The sequence below is a fragment of the Microtus ochrogaster genome, chromosome 5 (assembly GCF_000317375.1).
Source record: "Microtus ochrogaster isolate Prairie Vole_2 chromosome 5, MicOch1.0, whole genome shotgun sequence".
NCBI lineage: Eukaryota > Metazoa > Chordata > Mammalia > Rodentia > Cricetidae > Microtus > Microtus ochrogaster.
Window position 1 is genome coordinate 94,070,744 of NC_022012.1, and position 7,186 is coordinate 94,077,929.

The following is a 7,186-nucleotide window of genomic DNA, read 5'->3' on the forward strand; positions in this document are numbered from 1 at the left end:
CGCTGGGTGGCTGCGGCGCTGGGTGGCTGAGGCGCTGGGTGGCTGTGTCGCTGGGTGGCTGTGTCGCTGGGTGGCTGCGGCGCTGGGTGGCTGTGTCGCTGGGTGGCTGCGGCGCTGGGTGGCTGTGTCGCTGGGTGGCTGCGGCGCTGGGTGGCTGAGTCGCTGGGTGGCTGTGGCGCTGGGTGGCTGAGTCGCTGGGTGGCTGAGTCGCTGGGTGGCTGCGGCGCTGGGTGGCTGTGGCGCTGGGTGGCTGAGGCGCTGGGTGGCTGAGTCTCTGGGTGGCTGCGGCGCTGGGTGGCTGCGGCGCTGGGTGGCTGTGGCGCTGGGTGGCTGAGGCGCTGGGTGGCTGAGTCTCTGGGTGGCTGCGGCGCTGGGTGGCTGAGGCGCTGGGTGGCTGTGGCGCTGAGTGGCTGAGCCCTAGTATTCCCTCTCCTTGCTCTCTTGCTCCTTCTTTTCCTCGGTTCTCCTATTTATCCTCTCTGCCTGCCATTCCCGCCTATCCTTGCTCCTGTCTCAAGCTCTTTATTAAACCATTAGGTGTTTTAGACAGGCAAAGAACCACAGCGTCACGGAGTTAAACAAATGCAGCCTAAACAAAAGCAACACACCTAAAATAATATTCTACAACACTCTTCCTTTTTTCAAATGGCACACAGTTATCAAAGGAATATTAGAAGTGATTATGGGTCACACCACCGCAGATGACAACATCCATGTCCCTATCTGGCCCAGCCAAATCCCTGAGCTTCAAGTTCACTGAGACACCGAATCTCAAAACCCAAAGGTGGAGAGCTAAGGACAGACCCTGAGGACAGTCTGTGTCTTTCCCATGCACACATGCACCAATCAAACACGTGAACACAGCCACACTAAGAAAACCCATACATGAAACACCTACCGTGATTATAGAAGAATTGTGGTGCTTTTTAATATTTTTTTTTGCATTTTTAGAAGAGTTTTAAAAATAATGAGGCCATGGTTCCACTCCCAGCACTACACTGTGTGTGTGTGTGTGGTCCACCCCCAGCAAAACACACTGCATGTGTGTGCGTATGCGTGTGTGTGTGGTCCACCCCCAGCAAAACACACTGCATGTGTGTGCGTATGCGTGTGTGTGTGGTCCACCCCCAGCAAAACATACTGCATGTGTGTGCGTGTGTATGTGGTCCTGGTTCTACCCCCAGCAACACACTGCATGTGTGTGCGTGTGTGGTGTGTGGCTCTGGTTCCACCCCCAGCAAAACACACTGCATGTGTGTGCGTGTGCGTGTGGCCCTGGTTCCACCCCCAGCAACACACTGCATGTGTGTGCGTGTGCGTGTGGTCCTGGTTCTACCCCCAGCAACACACTGTGTGTGTGTGCGTGTGTGGGTGGCCCTGGTTCCACCCCCAGCAATACACACTGCATGTGTGTCATGTGTGTTGTGTGTGTGGTGTGTGTACGATGTGTGTATGTATATGATATCACCTGTTCAGTCTGCATAACTACTTCTATGTATGTTTTCAGGACTGACCACGTGACACCGGCTAAACAGTTGATGTGCTCTTCTCTGAGGAGGACTGGTTCTCATGGCCTCAGCATTCCTTAGTTGCCTGGAGTTCTTTGTCCAGGGTTGAGGCCTTGTGAACTTCTCCCTCTCCGTGTTTGTATGTCTGCTGAAATCATTGTGTTCGGTTCATGCTTAGGTAGCCATGTTGGTGAGACTTCATGGCTGTAGCATCTGATGTTTCTGAGAGAGACAATGCCATAGCCAACTTTTGTTTTTAAAGCTGACTATTTGTGTGCTTGTGGAGACCGGATGCCAGCCTCGGGGTTGTTCCCCAAAGCCATTCATCCAGGTTCTGAGACAGGATGTGACGGTCATTTTCTCGGCTGTCACAATCGAGTCTCTCCTGGGGAGAGTTCAGTGACTGTCTAGACAGGGTGGCCTGGGGGCGACTGTCTTGTTTGACTGTGGGTGGCACCTGGCTTAGGGTTTGAATTATATAAGGGCAGCGTAAGCTGGACACTAGGGAAGAAAGCATTGTCTTCCTTCTGCTCTTGGCTTCCCTGAGGTGATGGACAGAAGCTGGAAGTGTGGGCTAAGGTCAGCTCTTCCTACTAACTGGCTTGTGTCAGAGCACTTCCATGGCAACAGAAAGGCACGGGGGACATAGGGCCTCACGGCCCCAGGATCACCGGTTTGGCTGGGCTGCCTGCCTGGGTCTCCCTAGCCCTGGGGTTATGAGCCTAAGCACCACCACGCTTGCCTTTTGTACACGGGTCAGGGAATCATGAGGTCCTCAGGTTTGAGAGGCAAGCACTTCACCCAGAGAGCTGTCAATCCAGCCCATGTATCTTCCCGAAGACAAGAGGGTCATCAAGTAGGCTTCCCTCACTGAGATAATTTTCCTCCTACAAATAACAAGCATGAAGTCTTCTGCTCAATGAGAAGCTAAACTGAGCAGAAAGGCAACACGAGCCAAGTCACAAACTTCATTTTATTTTTCAAATTATTTTATGTGACAAGTGTTTGCCTGACGCCCGAGAAGGCAGAAGAGGTCCTTGGATCCCTTGGAACGGAATCATAGATGGTTGTGAGCTGCCGTACAGGTGCTGGGAATTGAACCCGGGTCCTCTGGAAGAGCAGCCATCGCTCTTAACCACCAAGCCACTGCTCCAGTTTCCTCCGTCTTCTTAAACAGCAGTATTACCACAGCTCCGAGACTCAAACCGGCCAAGGAAGAGCTTTGTAATGTGTGACGTACCTACTGTCTACACTACCACATACCTAGCTGTCCTGATTCGTAACAGGAGTTTTACTGCAACTTAAAATCAAGGCATCCAGTTCCACCTCAGCTTCGGGGGTCCAGACTCCAATCTGCTACTCTGCGCCAAGTACCCCCAGGGTCTGGATGCTCTGCGCCGAGTACCCCCGGAGTCTGAGTAGCACCATGTAAACAGGACACTGAGCAAAAGCCTGTGTCTGGGTGCTGGGACCCATATCCAGAGCTCTTTTCCCGGGTGCAGCCCCTAATGGGGCCCCGAGAGCCACCAAACAGTGTTGTGAGCACAGATCCAGAGCAGACAGAGACAAACAGCATTTTCCAGCAAAGGTTTAAAGCCTTCCTGATTATTCAGCTTCTTATTCAGGAGCCCCAAAGGATGAAAAGTTCAGTTTCTTCAGACTCAAGCCTTGTTTTGATGAAATTCTGTCTCGTCAACCTGTGATGGACCGGGGTTTTGCTGGCCTCAGCTCCCTCTAGACCCTGGCCATCAGTGAGTGGTTCATCATTTCCAGGCAAGTCTGAGTCTACCAGCGGAGCTCACATCTATGGAGACGTCAGCCATCATAGGTTGACTCTGTCAGAAAACTCAAGTGTCCCGACAAGCCCCAGGGACCTCTGGTTCCCGGTGACCTCCCAGACGGGTGAGATCGACCCTGGCCCTTCACCAGGCGGTCAGTACAGTGGACTGAACTGGGACGACACTGTGATTTTCCTCCCAAATTTCTCCATTGTGTTCTTAGCTCTGTCATAGACTTCTGTTGTTGCTTAATGTTTTTATTTAGCTTTCTTCCCTTCCTCTCTCTTTTGTGCTGGACACTGAACCGAGGGCCTCAAATACCATTGAGCCACATCCCAGCCACACAGGGAGGCCACCTGATCTCGGGAATCAGCAGTCTGTCCGGCTGCCTGGGCCCGGCCCCTTCTGCACTTCCTAGCATTTGACTGATATTCCCACAGTGATCACAGTTTGTGTGCGGTCGCTTCCTCCTTAGAGAGGCTGAGACAAATCTTCACTAGCACAAGGGGGCAGATGTGGGACAAGCTGACTGGCCCACTGGAGAATAGGAGGAAGGTTCAGAGCAGGGGGAGATGGTGGAAGGTGGAGGTTTAGCGGACAGAAACGCAAACCCGAGGAGGACCACCGGCAAGGCAGACAGCAGCCTCTGCTGAGGATGAACTTTTAGTCACCCAGTTACGCTGGAAACAGCCCAGAATACCAGAGACTGACAATGGCTTCAGCTTGACCCACGTACAGATAGCCTCCCTCTTTGGTCTCTGCCCCTTGCAGGCAGCGGAGGGGAAAGCTAAGCAGCCTCCTTGAGCCCGGGACTCAGGCCCATGCGCAGTGCTGGTTCTTCCTAAATTTAACCCAGGTTCACTGGTCACGTGGCACTCTATCTTACCGCCTGGGCTCGCTCTTTTCTCCTAAACCTAAAGGTCTGTTAGATCGGAGAACATCGTTCCCTCAATTCTACTGCTTAGTACACGGCACCTTTAACTTCATTATACTTTGGCTTTGATTTGGCCTTGCAGCCATGAGGGAGTGGGCTGCAGATTTGCCTAGGGACAGAACCGTAACTGTGAAACCCGGGACTCATTTACAGAAGTGGTTTCCACGACCACTGTGGTCAGGTCCAACTCTCGCCACCAGATGTCGCTGTTGCTCAGACACGCTATACCCAGCAGTGGCAGGGGGGTTCCAGAACCCCCCAGTGAGCAGCCAAACCTGCAGACGAGTGCTCAGGTCTCTTAAACAAAACAGTGGGGGGTTTGCTCATGAGCTGTGCACATCTTCCCTGTTCTTCAAGTTTCTCCACCTTCTGCACACTATCTATTGCAATAAAATGCTGTGTAACCTATGTTACACCACACCTGTAAGAAAAGGAAAGCCACAAACGCTCAGTACTGACACACACACGAATTTCACATCTGTGGTTGGAGGGGTCCATGGACATGGAAAATCACGGACAGAGGACCAACTGGACCTTGACAAATGTAAAACCCCCAAGATTTACTCTGATGAATTCAACAAGCATTAACTGAGCCAAGCTCTTTGGGTGAAAAAGACCATTGTGCTCAGATAGGTAACTGGGAAGAAAGGCTTGAAACAATCACACCATGCTCCACTAAAACCCAACAGCAGAAGGAGAGCTCTCCCTATGGAGAACCAAAGTAGAATGCTGCTTCTCTGGGGAAACTTCCAGTTCCAGCCCCAGGCTCCGGCCAGCCAGACGCTCCAGCTGCTTCCTCTACTGGCAGCCATGTTCTGCTGTGATCTTTAAACCCTACACTCACTACAATCACAGTAACAGCAGCCACGTACCGAGTCGCGAAGGCATGGTGTGCTAGGCTAAGCCCCTGTGACTTCCTATTTTCTCTAATTCTAGATTGTGTCCCCACTTTGGATGAGGAAGACAACTATTTGGCTCAGAGTGGCAGAATGATGAGTCCAGGTGTTACTCAATAACAAATTCTCACAATGCAGAACACCGCTAAAGCAGGAAGCCAAAACACAGAGAACTTTCTCAGGCTTGTTCTAGCCACAGCTGGACAGGACCACGGAGACGTGGCTAGTCCATGCTCTCACGTCAATCATACAGGCCCTGATCAGGACTGATCAGGTGCAGCCTGATCCTATTAAATACGGTCACTGCTGCCACTGGACCTCAGAGGCCACACGGCAGGTCCTTACGTTTGTCGGCATCTGTGGTGCTATTATCCTTCCCTGGACTCTTGTAAAGGGCATCCCATCTACTCTAAACTAGAACAATATAAAGCGAGTTCCGTGGTCAGTCCTACAGGCAGCACAGCAGGAGGAATGCAGGCTGCTAACTGCCCACCTCCCAGGCCTGTCTGTAGAAAGGGTCTACCCCCTAGATCATGAATTTAACAACTGCATGTTTAAGTTCTTAAGGGGCCAGCAAGAGGGCTCAGCAGGTAAAGGTGCTTGCTACCAAGACTGTGAACCTGCCCACACCCAGGAGAGAACCGACTCCTTGGATTGTCCTGTGACTGCTGCACACGTGCGCGCGCGCACACACACACACGCATGCACACACGCACGCACACGCGCGCACGCGCACACACACACACACACACACACACACACACACACACGTGAGGAAAGGGAGCAGGCTGGAGATGGCTCAATGCTTAGACCAAGACCTGCACTTGCAGAGAACCCCAATTCAGTTCCCAGCACAACTGCCTGTAATTCTGGCCCCAGCCTGGAGGGCACCTGCAGTTGTATGCACACACCCGCGTACATATCCACATCTATGCACAGCTAAAAGAAACATTTCTCAGGGCAGTGTGGGGCATGCAGTAGGTGCCCAACAGATGCCAAACAATGCTCCAAGCTGAAGATGAAGGTGGCGTTAGTTATAACTGTCTCCCACCACACGTACAAAGATTCCGTCTTCTGATTTCTGTGCTGCTCCGAGGGAAGAGTCACTTTTCTCTATGCTGAAATAAATACAAGACTCCTGGTGTGTTCACTTCTTTTAATAACAATACACATGCCACGCTGTCGCTGTGGAATGGAGGTTCAGGCTGGACGGGGTTATAGTGCACTAAGCATTCTGTATGTTCTATCTGTGTGTGGTATCTGGAAAACCACCCACCCACCACTCTCTTCTCACTTTCAGTACTTTAATATTTATGATTCTTACACTGCCCACAAGAAGCTGTGTGTTTCCTTTATCATTTGTGTAAGTATTATCACTTACAGTCCCTATTTCTGCTAGGATGCAGCTCACTGGTACCAGCAATTGCCCAGCCCAAGTGAGGGCTGCATTTAATGCCCAGCGCCACAAAAAAGAGACAAAAATACCTCTGTTTCAATATGACATTTAAGCACTACTCTATTACAGAGCGGCAACAATATAACTGCAATTATAAAAGAGCTAAAGTGGAACCCCCAATTAACTGTGTTTGTAAGTATGATTCTAATACACATCGGTTCTCTGCAGCTGCTCTCTCTCTCTCTCTCTCTCTCACACACACACACACACACACACACACACACACACACACACACACTCACACCCTCCCGACCCTCTCACTCGGTTGTAGGGGCTCTATAATTTTAGTTATTTTTTCATGCACTCTTTGGAAAGTGTTTTCAGATGCCAACAAACCTTAAAACCCTAAGTTCTAAAGCCAGCCCACAGGCAGACAAAAAGGTTGAGTGAACTGAGGCAGACACGCTTCCTCCTGACATCTTCCAGAGCAAGGCCTGCTCTGAGACACACTGTGTGTCTGACTGTCCGCTGTCCCCCTAAGAGAACACTGTTACCAACTGCATTCAGGCCACAGGTTCTGTGGTGTTAACTCCCCCAAGTGACCAAGTTGGTGAAGTCACTGACAATCTGGCCACAGGTACACTGAGCTGGCAAGAAAGTAAGCCAATATTCAA